Source organism: Grammomys surdaster, unplaced genomic scaffold, assembly GCF_004785775.1.
Source record: "Grammomys surdaster isolate TR1022 unplaced genomic scaffold, NIH_TR_1.0 125941, whole genome shotgun sequence".
Lineage (NCBI taxonomy): Eukaryota > Metazoa > Chordata > Mammalia > Rodentia > Muridae > Grammomys > Grammomys surdaster.
The window spans coordinates 2,525,074-2,540,895 of record NW_021620763.1 but is presented as its reverse complement, the minus strand read 5'-3'; the positions used below and the strand labels follow the sequence as shown (position 1 = coordinate 2,540,895).

Genomic DNA, 15,822 nt, shown 5'->3' with positions numbered 1-15,822 from the left:
TGCTCTCAAGGAGCCATGCTCTCCTCCCCTGATTTACAAGGCTAACCATGTTCTTTCCCCCCATCCACTTCAGTTCTGAATGATGAGCCAGCTTCAAAGGAGAACCATAAAGGAGGAAAATGGACAGGTCTCATTCGGTAAGATGTAAAACTTTACTATGTAAGAAAAAAATTTTTTTAATTGAAAGGCTATATAATAAAAGAGGCAAATTACTGACAAGATCCATGACAAAAGTTAATACCATTAATTAATTTTTTATAAAAATTAGGAAAAAATAGACAGCTATAAAATGGGTCAAAGTTCTTAAAAGAATGATTCACAAAGGGAGAGATCCAATGAAATGACAAATCTGTGAAAGGGTAGTTAATAGTCAAAGTAAAGTTGATAGTAAAAGGTAGTCACTAGTGAGATACAGTGACAGGGATACATTCATTTAGAAAGCGAAAGTAGAGCTATCGGTACAGTTCAGAGGAGTTAGATAGCTCCATGACATGGAGGAGTGGCTCAATAGTTAAGAGCTCTGGTTGCTCTTCCAGAGGTCATGGGTTCAATTCCCAGCTCCTACATGACAACACAACGTATAACTCCAGTTCTAGGTAATCCAGCTCAAACAGGCATGCAGGTAAAACACTCATACACATAAAATAAAAGAACAAAACTTAAAGGGGGTCAGCCTGTGCGGAGAAGAACTCAGTTACAAGCCATTGGCATGTGTTTTTATTATTTTATCTGGTTCTTAGATTTCTACCTCCCTTCTAACACTTATTCTGCCCCATCTCTTCCAACCCCCTCTCCCTCATAACACATACTAGGTAGGAGAGAAAGATTAGAGGGGAAAGGGGACATAGACTTCTTTAGACCATTTCCTGCTGATTAGGGACATTGAGCTTCTTGGGGCAAGACCAATCTTCATTGTCATAAGGACCTTGCCAACTTCTGCTTGTCTCTTTTGCTCACAGTCACTTGACAAACTCCCAAAACAGCAACCAAGAGCAGCCGCCGCCTCCTCCTCCTCCCCCTCCTCTTCCTCCTCCTCCTCTTCCTCCTTTTCCTCTTCCTCCTCCTCCTCTTCCTCCTCCTCCTCTTCCTCCTCCTCTTCCTTTTCTTCCTCTTCCTCTTCTTCCTCCTTTTCCTCCTCCTTTTCCTCTTCTTCCTCCTTTTATTCCTCTTCCTCCTCCTCCTCTTCCTCCTCCTCCTCCTCCTCCTCTCCTTCCTCCTTCTCCTCTTCCTCCTTCTCCAAAGTGCCTCTTGCCCCTCTTGGGGCTCTAGCATTTATCCCCTATCCAGAGTCCCCAGAATTAAACTATCTAGAACTGGCAAAAATCATGCCCTTCCAAGAGCAGGAGACAACCATAGTGGCTGTGGACAATCTGAAGCAGCCTCATATCCCACACCTAGAATTGAAATAAAAACATATTCACATAACATAACTGGGTTTTTAAGAAACCAAAATTCTCACTACAACAAGCCACCCAATGGGCAGGGTGGAACTTGGCCTCATCTACTACTTTAGTGTCAGCAAAGGGAAGGGGGGTTAAGGCTCTCAGATGGGAACAGCCAGTCCCAAGGTGACCACATCAGGTCCTGTACTTGAGTTCGAGGAGCAGGAGGTGTGTCTGCAGACTAAGGTCAGTCAGTAGGAGTTCAGAATTCTGAGACCTCTTCTTCCTGCCTTCCTAGTAGAGGAAAAGGCACCATTTTTCACAAATAGATATTTCCTTTATACATGCTAATTTCCCTTTCAGAGGGAAACTTGAACCCTGTTTGTGGACCTTTCTTTGTCTCTGCTTGTCCTCAACAGCATGTAGCATAAAATAATCTGCATTGCAAAGAGGCACAATTTGGGGTGGCATATTTTGGTACCCTTTATGACAAAAAAACACATAAGCTCATCTTATTTCATAAAAAGTCATGGGGTGCCCTTAGAGGGGAGTCTCTGTGTTAGGGGCCAGCGGCTGCTGTTCTGCGTGTTGCTGCTATTTTAATCCTCTTATCTTGGACAGGCATTGCTTTTGATTGGTTGAGTCCTCATCCTAAGTATAGCCCACCCCTTCTTACAGCCTCAGGGTTGCAGCCTCTGCCTCTGGCTGTGTGGGTTTTCAGGGCACAGCTGGTAGATTCTCCCTTCCGCTTCTCCTTACAGATGCCCTACGCTCCAAGGCTGATCTCCTGATCTCTCTCCATTCCTTCTTTTTCTTGCTCAAACTGAGGCTCCTGGGAGGTAGACTAACAGGAAGAGAATATGAAATGGAGGAGGAGGAGAGAATGTGTTCTCAGGGGTCTCGGCTGAGTTCCCTGTAGGACTGAGGCACCCAACTCTACTTCCTTCACTGTGGGACAAGGGAGAGCCAGACAAGGCTCAGGTCAAGTTGACATTGTGGCCGAGACAGTGTTTCTAAATTCATATTCTACTGGATTGCTTGAACTGTGGGATTTTAGAGGAACTCATGAGAGAATCTGGTCTTCGCTTGACCACTCAGTTGAGGGTTCTAAATCCAGGGAGTTTCTGGATTGTATCTGCCCTGTTGGATCCAGCCATTATCTGGTTTTCAGTCCCTGGAAGCTGGGCTCTAAACTCTGGGGACTTCCTGTTCCCTCCTGTCCTAAGGCTATCACTGAGTCCTGTTTGCTACAGTCCTGTTTCCCAAGCTTTCACACTTCACACTTTCACACTCAGGCAAAAACCCAAACCAGGAGCCAAGCATGTAGCATTGTTTACTAAAAACTTATATTCACCATGGCTTCTGTGATTAACAGCCCGGGAAGCCACGCCGCCTGCCTGGTTCTGGCCAGGTTTTTGTTGATGTTCAGCTTGGTCATATCTGGCTGGCCCCATCTGTCAGAAGCCACAGCTGCATCCCATTCATGGGGACTGTTGTTGCCAGGCAATGTGTTTGGATGTGCTTGGCCAGCAACATATGTCCTGTGACAGGTGGTGAGCTCTTTCTGCATGGACCACCTCCTGCCTGCAGATCTGCCCTCCACCTAGCTTGCTTCCCTGAGGAAAAACAATGGAGCTTCCTTTTCCTCTTGCAGTTGCCACCCACAGGTTACTTCGGGTTCCGTTCCGAAGCTAGAGTCACCAAACGTGGAAGTCCCCTCAGGGTAACTATCTCTGCAAGAAAGACAAATTTGCCTGTCATCTGCTGAATAGTCAGTCATGCGATGGTGGAGAACACCCCCTCCCTCCCCATCATTCTCTAGATGGGTGACTCCAGACATGGGCGTGTGTGTCTTTGAGCCTCAGTTCCTCCAGCTCATTGTGAGAGTCAGATGAGGTGACATGTCCCACAGTGTCTGGACTCTAAGACAGCCTTGATGTCTGTCAACTTTGCTTTCCCCTTGCCTCTGTGTTCTGGTGGAGAGAGGCCTCCAATAGTCCATTTATACAGGTGATACATCCCACAAACCCCCACTGGATCTGGGGACCGCTGACCCTGCACACACCTTAACTAATTTTTGGTAATCAAGTTTTGTCTACAAATTAGGTACCATAGGAGATTAATAAGGACTAATGACAAAATTGAGCAATTGTGGCAATAAGCTATGAGAACAGTTATGGAAAATATATAAATTCATTACTTCTGGAAGTTCCCGTGTAAGATTTTTGAACTGTGTTGGATCTCAGGTAACTGAAACTGTAAAGAGGGAAACCCCAGATAAGCAGGCGTCAGGGGGATGCTGTGTTTAAGAGAGTGGAAATGGGGGAGCCTGAGATCTTCACCCTGAGGGTAAGCCAGGCAAGCTCCTAAGGCTGGGGCATCTGAGACAAGGAGTAGCAAGAACTAGGATAGTCTGGGCTGCAGACGCAGATCAACTGTGGAGCCTCTGCCTAGCCGCTGAGAACCCTGGGATCCAGCCTAGCTCCTCAAGAAACTTTAAGACTGCTTAGGTATGTGTTATTTTTCTTTGCTTCTTGTTTCCCCTTTGCAGCCCTCCTCCTGGTGATGTCTTAGGCTTGCTCAGCTGTAAGACCAGCAGTGCCTGTGAGTTTGTGAGCTGAAAGCCCAAGAGGTATATGACACAGAGACACAGGGTGTTTCTCAACAGCTAACTTAGGAGCAGCTCACGGAGGGCTGCTACTGATGTCTGGGTAGAGGGAAGTAGGCTGAGGCTTCTGCCTGAGGGAAGGGGATGCTGGCACCAGCTAGCCAAGGTGACCAGTGACCAGAATGCTAAAAGTCCATGCAGATCTTCAGTAAACATCAGGAGCCCAAAATACTGGCTACTGGAACAGCTGAACAGACCAGCTTCTCAAACGATGGCATAACGGAACCGAAGTTAGAAGATGCAGGCTCAGTGGATGGGTTTTCACATTTCCTGCCTGCTCTCTCTCTGATCATGGACACAACCTCTCTGTGCCTTTGTTTCCTCATAATTAAAGCACTCAGGTGAGAGAAGGAGGAACCAATTCTGCCCGCTCAATTTGTCTCTGAAGTTTTCGGTAACGACCAGGTGAAGTCACTATAGCAGGAGATGAACACTCATGATCCAGCACTCAGATCCAGCACTCTGGGTTCCAGAGAGTTGAAAGGTAAACTACACAGAGAGACCCTGTCTCAAAAGCCAACATCAGAAGATTGGATGCTTGTGTGTGATTCTCAAAGAACTAATAAACGTATTAAATTAAAAATAAAACAAAACAGTTAAGAAAACAATAACAGTAACAACAACAAAAAAATCACCAGAAATGGCCAAATAATATGGTGAGGTTAAGGACAAGAATGAAAAAAGTGCTTCACCCAGAGGCCCGCCCGATGCATGGTATGCTTAATGCAGGCACTATGAAGAGAGGCGGAACTGGAGATGAGGATGGAAAGGGATAGCCTGATGTAAGTAGCCTGCCAAGCCACTTGAGATCGTAGTGAAGTCTGGGCCAGTGATGCAGTGAGGGTCATGTCTGGGTCTGTGGCCATGCAGCAGCAGGCGTCTGTGTTGATGGTGGTGGGTGGTGGCTCATATTACCACCAAAGGCCATGTGGACATCCATGGTCTGGGTTCCAGCTTGAGCTCAAGTTGATGTCTAAGGGCAGTGCAGAGCTGGTAGGTAGGCTCTGTACCTTGCCTGGGCAGCACAATAGAATTGGCCCTGGTGTGTGTGTCGGGGGAGGGGGGAAGGTGCTGCTCACACTCCCACTGGTGAGCCATCCCCAGGACATGAGTGCTGAAGAGCTAGCCCCACCCCTCACCAGCCATGGTACTGGATGAGCTAGCCTACCAGGGCAGTGCTGGAGAGTTGTCAGGCTCACCAACTCAGCTACCACCCAGGCCCAGATTCAGAGCTTTGAGTTGGCCTACCCCAAAAATCTACCTCCTCTATGAATTGCTGAAGCGTGAGAAAGGGCAGGTCCTGCAGATCCAAAGCTGCAGGACATCCATGACACAGGGCAACAACAGGATATCCAAGAGGAGTCCTGGTGAGAATCCAGTATTGATGGTGTAGCAGAAGCCAAAGGCCTTGAACCAGACCAGTGACTCACGAAATGAACATTTGCAAGGAAAGCAAATTGGGTATAGCGTGTGACAGACACACTGACGCACTACAGCTTCCACAACCAGATGAGGTTTTTTTGGTTTGGCTGGATTTTGTTGTTGTTTGTTTTTATTTTTGTTTTGGAGAGAGGTTACAAGGGTGGAGACAGGGAGATGAGTGGGATTGAGGTGACTTTCACAAAGAATCAATATAAAGGTTTTTTTAAAAAAAAAAAAAAAGAAGAAGAAGAAAAGAAAAAAAAAAAGAAAACCGCCCGCCAGGGGTCAGTGAGTCATCACTCAAGAGGGAAGCGGCTAGGTTTGGCTCCGCTCAGCAATGGCCTGATTCCACAGCAGTGAGCTGAGCACAAATCTCCAGCAACCACAATCCTGAAGCCCGCAGCTTTCAAGACCGCTTTGTTGCAAAAAGACCTTCAGGCTAAGCCCCTGTCTCCTGCTGCCACCCTCTGGCAACAACCTGAATTGCACCCTTGCTAATTTCCTTGCCCGAAGTTAAAACACTCAAACTTGAGTTTGAATTGTGGTTTTCAATCTACTTCCCCAACCCGCTTTCAAACAGCATGTTTTTGCTGGCTATGGTGACACATGCATAATCCCAGCACTTACAGGCTGAAACAAGAGGATTACTACTGTGAGGATATCCTGGGCAACACAGCAAGACAAGACCCTGTCATAAAAAAAATAATAAATAAAATCTAACCACTGGCAAAATATCATCATCCCTGTACTTGGGGAAAGGAAACAGGAATATCAGGAGTTTGAGCCCAACTTTGCCTAAACAGTTTTGCAGATAAAGATGACACTTAGCTGTCCTGGCTCTGCTTTCTGTTTCTGAGACCTATGGTCTCTCCAGTCTCAGGGGTGTACACATCCATCCTACTGCTCTTAGAACTAGTCCTCAGAATCGACAGAATCCAATCACCTGATAGGTGCTCCAACCCCTGCACCCCATTCCACAAACTCCTCATACCCACCTGTACTTACCACAGCCGCCACAAGCCAGGAGTGGCGGAGACAGCAGGGCACACATCTTCCTGCTTTCCAGACTGAAGAGAGAAATGAGGCAGGCACCCGGGGACCTGATGTCTGTGAGGAGTGTGACCAGTGGACCTAGAGAGATACAACACTGAAGTGGGGAGACCTGTGCCTGAGCCAGCTCCGGGTGTCCTAGGCAAAGGAGCCAGTTCAAGAGAGGAACATGTGCTGCCATCAGCAGAAGAAAGAGGCAGGCAAGCTGCAGAGGGAGGTGGAGGGTAGGTCCGGGAAGTTGTGTGCTCCTTTCCAAAGGCCTTCATTGTTTATATCTCTCACCAGGGCAGTTGGGAAGTGTATTTAGAGCTAAGCACACTGTGTTGTAGACTAACAGTTACAGTTATTGTGGCGTGGTGTTCTTTTATTTTTGCAGTGAATATTTACTGACCACCTAGTACTCTTATGCCTGACTCTTCTAGACCCCCAGGAAGTAGCTCTACCCATATTTGAATTCACATTCTAGTTGGGGTTTATAATAAGCAACATGAATTAGCATCGTGTTTAGTGACAGGCCTTCAGGAGAAGATTAGTAAGGCAGGAGACCATGTCGGGTGTATCTTCAGACCAAAGAAGAATCCAGTGTTACCAAGAAGTGCAGATGGAGTGGAAGGAGGAGTCAGAAAGCAACAGAGGGACAGGCAGGTAGAAGAGGAGGACTCGCATATCTGAGACATCAGGTCTGGACAGTGGGCACAGAGAGCAGCAACTGATGACTGGGTGGCTCTCTGAAGACACGAGGACATTCAAAGCCCTGACAAAGTCTGTGACCTGGACCTAGCCGTCCATTTCAACATTTGCTTGAAATACTTGAAAGAAGTCTCGGGGCACTTTGGAGTCAGTCTCCCAGTGGAAGGGATGGCAGCTGATAGTCATCCCATCCCAAGATAGGGGATGCTTGGCCTCCGTGGGCCCCTCCCCTAGCAGGAGAGGAGTAATACAGGATCGAGTACAAGGAAGGACAGAGGCTAGCACTGAACTTCCACAAGAGCTACTGAGTCTAACAAAATCCAGCTTCATGGATTTTCTAGAATAACTTCACTCCTGATACTTACTCCATGCAGGAGAAAGACCTGGAAGAGATGGTCTTCATTCCATCCTGAGTATAACAGAGAGCCAAGGCTGGAATTCAAAGCCTGCCACACACGCTCCCAGCCTCTGTTCTAGTGACCGTGTGTGCCTAAGAAGCTCTCATCTGCCTTCCAAGGCCGTCTGTCTCTGTAGGCTGAGGCTCAGTGGTGAAACACTTGTCCAGAAGTTGCAAGGCCTCAAGCTTACTCTCCACAAAAAGAAGAAGAAATGAAAAGGTGTATGTGTGAGAACCGTTTCTCTGGGAGTTTATCATTCCAAGCACTGTATGACCTAGGTTTTAGTTTTTTTCTTTGTATCAAGGCCAAGGGAACAGTAGCTTTCTCACCTGGGATGGCGGTGTCTGCTTCTCAACACGGCTTTGGCTGAGAGGAAGGGCACAAGTTTACCCCCAGAGCACCAAGGGCTCTGCCCAGCATTGTCCGATATGCCTCCCTCCACTCCTGCTATGTCGATGGAATGGAATTACTAATGGTTATAAACCACTATGTGGGTGCTGGGGACAAAACCCAGGTCCGCTAAAAAGCACCTAGTGTTCTTAGTGGCTGAGCCATCTCCCCCTAGTCCCTTGAGGCCCAGTGTCCTTGGGATCGTTTCTCTAGTCTTGCTCCACCATGTTCGTGCCTCTTGTTCAATGTGGTGTCACACTTTCCCTGAACTCATGCTTTTTACAGTCCTATATTTTTATACAGGCCAAGAAACAAGCATCTGGCTTCTACTGGATCCTTTTGTGTGTGGGGGGGGGCAGGTGCGGGTTGTTTTAAATACATGTGTGCGTATATGTGTATGCACATGTGGAAGCCAGAGAACAACTCTTAGGACTCCATCCTCAGGAAAGCCATCTACCTACTTTTAAACAAAGTCTCTAAGTTTCCCGGAGCTTGTTAACTAAGTCAGTCTGCTGGCCAGCAAGCCCCTGCCTCCCATCCCTGGGGCGGGACATTAAGTGCACGTTAACAACCAGTGTTTTCACCCAGGTTTTTGGGGCCAAATTCACACCTTCATACTTACAAAGCAAAAGTTTTACCACACGGGCCACCTCTGCCCCCAGCCATTCTACCATTTGAGTTGTATTTTCCCATCTGTTTTCTCTCGTTTACCCATTAAACACACGTTATCAGATAATGCAGGTGGCTTCTGTTCTCAGCTCTTTCAAAGTCCTCTTCTTAAGAAGTAAGAGTTAGGAGACCCCTGAGTCTCTCTGTTCCCCTGAGAGCCCCGCCTTGCATCCACCCTGACTCCAGGAAGGCTCTAAGTTCTCCTTTCTGTGAAATCCCTCAAAGTCTTATAGAAATCCTGAAAAGACAAAGAAATAAACAAGTAAATAAATAAGCAAGCAAATAAAACAACCTGGATAAAAATTGGAAGATTCCACCATTCAATATAAAATAAGACCATAGAATAGAGAGCCCCGGGTGTTATCAATAGTTAAAGCAGCCGAGCCTTGGGGCGCAGGGCCGTGATCTCTAGGTGAGCCTGGGCTGAGAGTGGCAGATTTATGACTGGGCACAGACACGACCTTTTGCCCCATTACAATGATGCATTCTGTGGGGTGGCTAAAAGTCAGAGAAACCATTTTGTCGTTTATTGTTATGAAACAGTATAAGCCATTCCTTAATAGGTTGTCCGGATTTCCAAAACAAACACCAAAAAAATGTGACGTGGGTCTACTGTAGACCCTAGTTTGGAATCAGAAGGGGGCTCCAATGATCTTTGACATTGTGACCTCGTGTAAAAGCCATCTAAAAAAAGTAGCAATACAGAAAGTCCCTGGATAAAGGCTCCCATCCTAAATCTCCCACCACTGAGAAAAGTCGTCTGTCTTTCTCCATGATCATGGGGCAGTGTCATGTGCCAACTCCTGCCAAGTGTGTATTAATAATTTCTGAACCGTATTGGCAGCTTCGTGGTTTTCTGTAGCCTTTTGCAGCCTAGAAAACCGTTTCCAGCTAGAAGCCCCTGCTGTTTGATCCATTACGTGTGAAAACAGATAAGCCTGCGCATGCGCATGTCCACCGGGGGCTGCTGAGAAACATGGAAGCGTGCGGCGAGGGGAGGGAATTTAAACAGGAGCTAATGTGGCCTGTGGGGAATAGCTGGGGAAGGGAAAGCTGCTCTGGCTGGGAGCGAGGGGCTGGCAGAGGAATCTGCCGCATATTGTGGCCACTTAAGGCTGGAGCACATGAATGTCTGTTGTCCGTGGTTTGAAGAACGTTCTGCTAAGGGCTAGTTTACAGAAGGGGAAATTTTGATCTCACAGAGCAGATCCGGTTTCCTGAGAACCATCTGCTTGTTTTTCTCTTTCCCAAAGAGCCCACAATCTCTTATGGGAAAAATTCAGAATGTTATTGGCTTTCAGAGAAGAGGGGATTGGAAATGCCAGATAAATAGAGACTGCAAGCGACAGAGTTTCGTTGTGTTCCCCTAGGGCTGTGGGAAGAGCCACGTGGTGAAGCTGTGGGACTGTGGATAGAAACGCAGAAACAGAACTGCGGGCTGGGGACAAAGCGGCAGGGGCTGTGCTGCTCAGCCAGACCGTAGTCACGTTCCCTGTCACGTGAGGGGCAGGCAGCATGGACTGCGTGTGTCTTGCAAAACCATGTGAGGATCCAAGGAGGCCGGGGGTATGGTAGGATCTTGGGACTCAACCGGACAGGTGCATTCAAGTCTGCTATGGAGATGTAACTTACAACCCAGCCAAAGCCAAGCTGTTCATCTGCCCACGTTTAAACCAAATCTTAACTGAACTCCATACTGGAATCTTTTTGTCTGCCTGTGGCAGGAACCCAGTTTAAAATGCCTCACTCAAAATAAGAACATGATCCTTTAATTCATCCAACCAGTCAACTGATAATGCTTTATTGAATGCTTGCTTGGTGCGGGGGGTGGGGGGGGGTGTTCTAGAAGTTTCTATATTCATTAGCAAAGAAGACAAGCCTACATGTTCTAAGGGTGCTGATGGGTGGGTATAGCCATGTAGATGTAATTATGAGTTTGTGTCGTAATGGTAAGGTGTTCTAGAAAGACAAAGCAAAGCAAAGGGGGGGGGGAGAGTTCCACGGGAGGCAGAAACGGTTTCAGTGGCTCAGCTGAAGCCTGTGAGGCAAATGGGAGCCAGCCATACCGCTACTTGTGGAAGAACATGGCCGAGAGACAGAATGGCACGTGCAAAGGTCCTGAGGTGGCAGCTAAGAGGCCAGCAAGGATGGAGTGAGCTGACAGGGTGCAGCAGTAGATGAGCTCAGAGGGAGCAGGTGGGTGCTGAGGGTTGGAGATTAATGCAATGTCTTTAGGGTTCTGAGGAGAGTAGCACTCTCATATGACTTGAGGTTTTCAAGCCTGACTTGACTGACTCTGGAATAAGGGTAGCGGCAGGGAGACTCCTATGCAGGTTACTATGGGGTCTGAGTGAGAGAATTAGGAAGGTGGCGGCATCGGATGTACGGAGAGCGTGGATCGAGGAGGTGGTGCCGGCATGACTAGCCTATGGGTGAGATGCAGGGTGCACACATGGCAGAGGTCTAGGAGGGGCTCAGGCATGGCATGAGTGCAGGCAATGAGATCAAGGCTCTGCTCTCCTGTGTCTATTGGTATTGATCTACTCTGACCTCATTTTCAGCTCTTCGCATACGGTGCTAAAGATGTCCACTGTCAGCTCAGACCTATTCTGGAAGTTCTCTCAGAAGACTAAGGTGATCCGAAGTTCCTAGGGGGGTAGGGGGGGCACATCTGTGTAACTAACAGATTCTATATGGCTGATACATTGATTTTAAGCCCAAGATTGTGGAGAGTTGAAATGTTACAGATCCAGGACCAAATTATATTGGGCTATCTTCAGTCCATTTAATAGCTATTCATTGCTCACCTCTGACCTCACATCCTGCGACTATCGGTGACAGAGGTTGGAATGCATAATACTCCGCTAGAATCCATCAACCCAAAAGATAAGAATGACCTCAGACAACATCTGAAACCTAGAACAGAGACATACTTGTTTTGTTAGAATCTGCCTGCTTGGATTTTCACCAATGTGTTCAACAATTGACCTATGGCTTTTGGTTGTTGTTGTTGTCGGATAACTATGAAACCATTTCCGTTCATTTGAACACACCGTCCAAGGCCGTCTGAATCCATGTCCCAAGGCCATGGTCACTGATATTAGATATTAGGCTGACAAATTATCTTTTATTCCCTCTGAGGTGAGAGCTGTTTTATGTTTACAACACGGAAGCTTTTTGTTCCAGATGTCTGCAATAAATGCTCTCTCCAGTGGGAATGGCCTGAACTATGTAAGTCACGTGTTCACCGTGCCCCAAGGAAGATAGAAGTCTGCGGACTAAATCCTCACCTGTGCTTCCTAGATTACAGACAAAGTCAGCTTCTCTAAGGCATGGTGACAGGGGTGGCGAGTGGGTTGGGGGTTAGGGGTGGGCGGGAGGCAGAGAGATAAGGAAGAAAAACCAGGAGTGGTAGTTGGTGGGGGGGGGAGGGGGACTGAATGGCCACACCATGCTCACCTTGGCCCGGGATGCTGAATGGGGATATCCCGTGTGAGTGGGAAACAGGGCACACATGATAGGTGCCGACTGACGGTTGTCACACATGGAAGGAAGGAAGGGTGGGGTGGGTATGGGGATGCTTATAGAAGAATAATGGGTAAGGAAGCTAATAGTAGTGGGAACCATGGAACCCAAAACTCATTTATGTTGCAAAAGAGTAAGGAGAGGGTTAAATTTTGGACAGGTAAAAGAGACACACAAATAGCCAGGGGTCACAGCAGAATAAGACAGGAGCTAAATAAGGAGAATGGCAAAATACCCAGGGGCTGCTGCAGTTGTGGCATTTTGAGAATGGCAAAATGACCAGCATTCAGATGGATGCTCGGACCCGAGACCAACAAACCAGAAGCTGAGTGGCCTTGTCACTGCCGATGAGCACCTAATTATGTAGGAAGTGAGCCTGCTAGGCATCTAGATCTTTCTGTTATTAGCTTCACCCCAGTCTGTGCGCAGCTGAAGAAAGGAAGCCATAAGACAGTGCAGCCTTCTTTCTTCCTTCTCGCCCCAGGCTCAGCTTTCTGTTCAGGCAGGAAACCGGAAGGGTCGCCTGCCCCTGCCGTGGAGCGGCTCGGAGCACTTTGTTTGGCTCTAGACTGGGGCTGAGTGTTTTTGGGGAAGGGACCCACACATAATTAAAACCCAGTCAGGGATTTTTTCTAAAGGAGAAGCAGAAGACAATCAACACGACCTCCCCGAAGACTGAAAGAGATCTGAAGGGAAAGAAATAGCATTTGTGTCTGCAAAGAGAAAAGAGAGAAAAACAGAGACTGTAGCACCAGTTAAAGCTTCCTGGGCAAAGATTCGGAAGGGGAAAATAGGAATTAGATCACGCCAGCAATGCAATTAAGGAGAATAAGATGTGCTTTTACAAATATCAGGGGAAAGGGAGATTATGGAGAGGAAATAAGAGTTAATAAATGCAGAGGACCATGAAATGAAAGGTGACCACAAACGGCTGAAATACCCAATTCCATTCTTTGGTGGCCTTTAACTAGGAAAACAAAGGGAAGAAGCGGAGCAATTAAAAAGTAAGCACAACTTGAGGGAAGTGGAGTAGACACTGGGAGGACAAGCTAGCTAGCTGCTTTGGTTCTCAGGCATTCCAGAACACAAGCACATCACGGCCTCCAGGAACAGCCCTGGGCCTACACTGGCTCAAGCTGGTGAGCATGTGGTACTGTTTTCTGAGCTCAGGAACCAAGCAAGGGTAGGATAGTGAGGAAGGAAAGAGGGAGGGAGAGAGGGATGGAGGAAGGGAGGGAGGAGAGACCCAGCGTTCTTAAACTAAGCAACAGAGTTGGGCTTGACAATGAAAGGACTCCTGCAGGCTTTGCAGTGAGCTCATGTTCCCAGCTGGTGGCGCTGTTTTGAAGGTCTCAGAGCCTTAAGCGAGTGAGGCCTGGCTGTCAGAATCAGTCCTTAAGACTGAAAGGCTTAGAGGCAGGCTTTGAAGGTTCTGGCCCAGCCCGCAGGCTGTGCCTCCTGCTCTCCACCTGTGAGAAGCCTCTGTCTTAGGCCCGGGAAGAGGTAATAGAGTGGCTGGCCAGCTGCCAGGACTTCCCCACCACAGGAGACTGAAATCCCTCTGAAATCTGTGCCAAAATAAACCATCTCTTCCCTAAACTGTTTCTGTCAGGTAATGCGCACAGCAGTAAAACACTGAGTATGAAACTTTCATGGCCCATCCCCATACCCGGCTACCTCCAGACACACCCCAACTTTCAGCAGAGAGAAAGAGGAAGATCCAGCCAGTTTTCAGCGTGGCTCCTTCTGCTGTCTCCTCCCCTTCACCCTTCCTCCTCATTAACCGTCCAGGACCCTCTATTGGGGTTTTCCCTACCTAAAGCACACCTACAAGGATGTCATTTTTTGGTTTGGGGGTTTTTTGTTTGTTTGTTTTTTAATTGAAGGAAGGATAGCAAGCCAGAAGCATGCTGGGTGAACAGACTGGTTAGGTGGTTTTTCTCCAAAAAAAAAAAAAAATGTTGATTTCTGGATCTTGCAAGGTGCTAATATAGCCAGGTACTATGACAAGGACGGGATGCAAAGATGAGATGCAAAGATATGCATGAAGAGCTCCTTGCTAAGTAAGGACACACACACACACACACACACACACACACACACACACACCATGGTGTGGTGCAAGCAATAGTGGTGGGTGTTCAGAGAAGGTGTCCTGGAGGCTCAAGTATGAAGAAGGAGCAACTCCGTCCTCATAGACCAAGAAGACTTCTAAAGGTCTCTCTTTGAGCTTGCTTTTGCTGAATGACCAGAGCTTTGACAGGCGGCAAAGGCATGCTTTTCAAGGCAGCAGGAGGCCCATCTGTGAAGGGCAAGAGGCGTTCACTGTTTGGCATTCAGCACAGGAGTCGTCCGCTTTCCTCTCTAAGTCATTCCAGTGCAGTCTTCCAGTGGCCTAAACACTCACCTGTTCCCTGCTAGAGAATTTTAGGAATAGATTTAATTCAATCGTCAGGGCAACCCACCTCTTTTTATTACATTACAAAAGAAAAGATTACAGTAGGCAGATGTGATCTTGTCAGTAGCATCAAGGCGGCTCAAATGCCACCAGTCTGGGATGATAGGGGTTGGGGGTAGGGGAGAATGAACCTTTTCCAGGCCAAGGCAAGCAGGGGGAACACTGGCTCAAGGCAGAGGGGCAAGCAACAGCCTGAGAACCGAGGCAAAGGGGGCTAAGGTTAGTAGGGCTGGAACCAGGAGAACAAAGGTGGGGCAGGGACGCAAAGGAAGCTGGGAAGGTGAGCAACTTCCAGGAGGCCTGGGGTCAAGCCCTGATGCTAAGCATGGATGGGAAGTATTATGGTTAATCTCCACTGTCAACCTCAACTGATGTAGAAGCACCTAGAAGGTCCACCTCTGGGTGTGACACTGAGGTCATTAGCAGAGAGGTAGAACTGAGGAAGGGTGACCCACCCTGAATGGGGGTGGCCCCATCTCATCAACTGGGGTCCCATAGTACCTAAACATGGGGAAAGAAGAAGCTGAACGGTGGCATTCATCTCTCTGAGACTGGGTGCAATGTGACCAGCCACCTCACACTCTGCCCCCATGCCTCCCCTCACACGATGAACTAAATCCCTCAGCCCACAAACCCTTCCTCAAGCTGCCTGCATCATATATTTGGTCCCAGGAATAAGAAATATGATGAATACTGTCATTCCATGTTATTTTTGCCAACTTTTTTTTCTTTCCTTGTAGGAACAGGTGAAGGTAATGCTCAACATCAAAGAACTAAAAAGGAGTTGTTGACGAGGTAAAACACCTTGAGAAGTCAGACAGTCAATCAATCACACAGTGTCAGAACTGGAAGGAAACTTCAGGGGAAAAAAAAATCTCCTCCGGAACAATGTTGACAGCTGTTCAAATACCCCATGCTCCAGTGTTTCAGTCCCTGAGAGCAAACTGCTTCAAAAAGCAACCCTGGCTTGATGAGAGGTTCTGAAGACTGGAGGGGCTGAGGAAGAAGACGGCTTTCTTATATGGAATCAAAATGTATCTCTGAGTGACTTCCACCCATTTGTCTTGACTCTGTTCTCTGAAGGCAGAACAGGCCAATGTCCCTTTTAAATGTGCTGCGCAGAAAGAAACGCAGACTCCAAATGGGGTCTGATTTAGTTAGAGCCCCGTG

General features: G+C 47.7%; 1 long non-coding RNA gene across 1 annotated transcript; it reads left to right on the top strand.

The window, feature by feature from the left end:
- The first annotated feature begins 75 nt into the window (after positions 1–75).
- On the top strand, positions 76–15,447 carry LOC114608935. Its single transcript, XR_003709437.1, has 3 exons — positions 76–137; positions 11,231–11,303; positions 15,393–15,447. It is a non-coding gene; the product is annotated as an uncharacterized LOC114608935 (long non-coding RNA).
- The last annotated feature ends 375 nt before the right edge of the window (positions 15,448–15,822 follow it).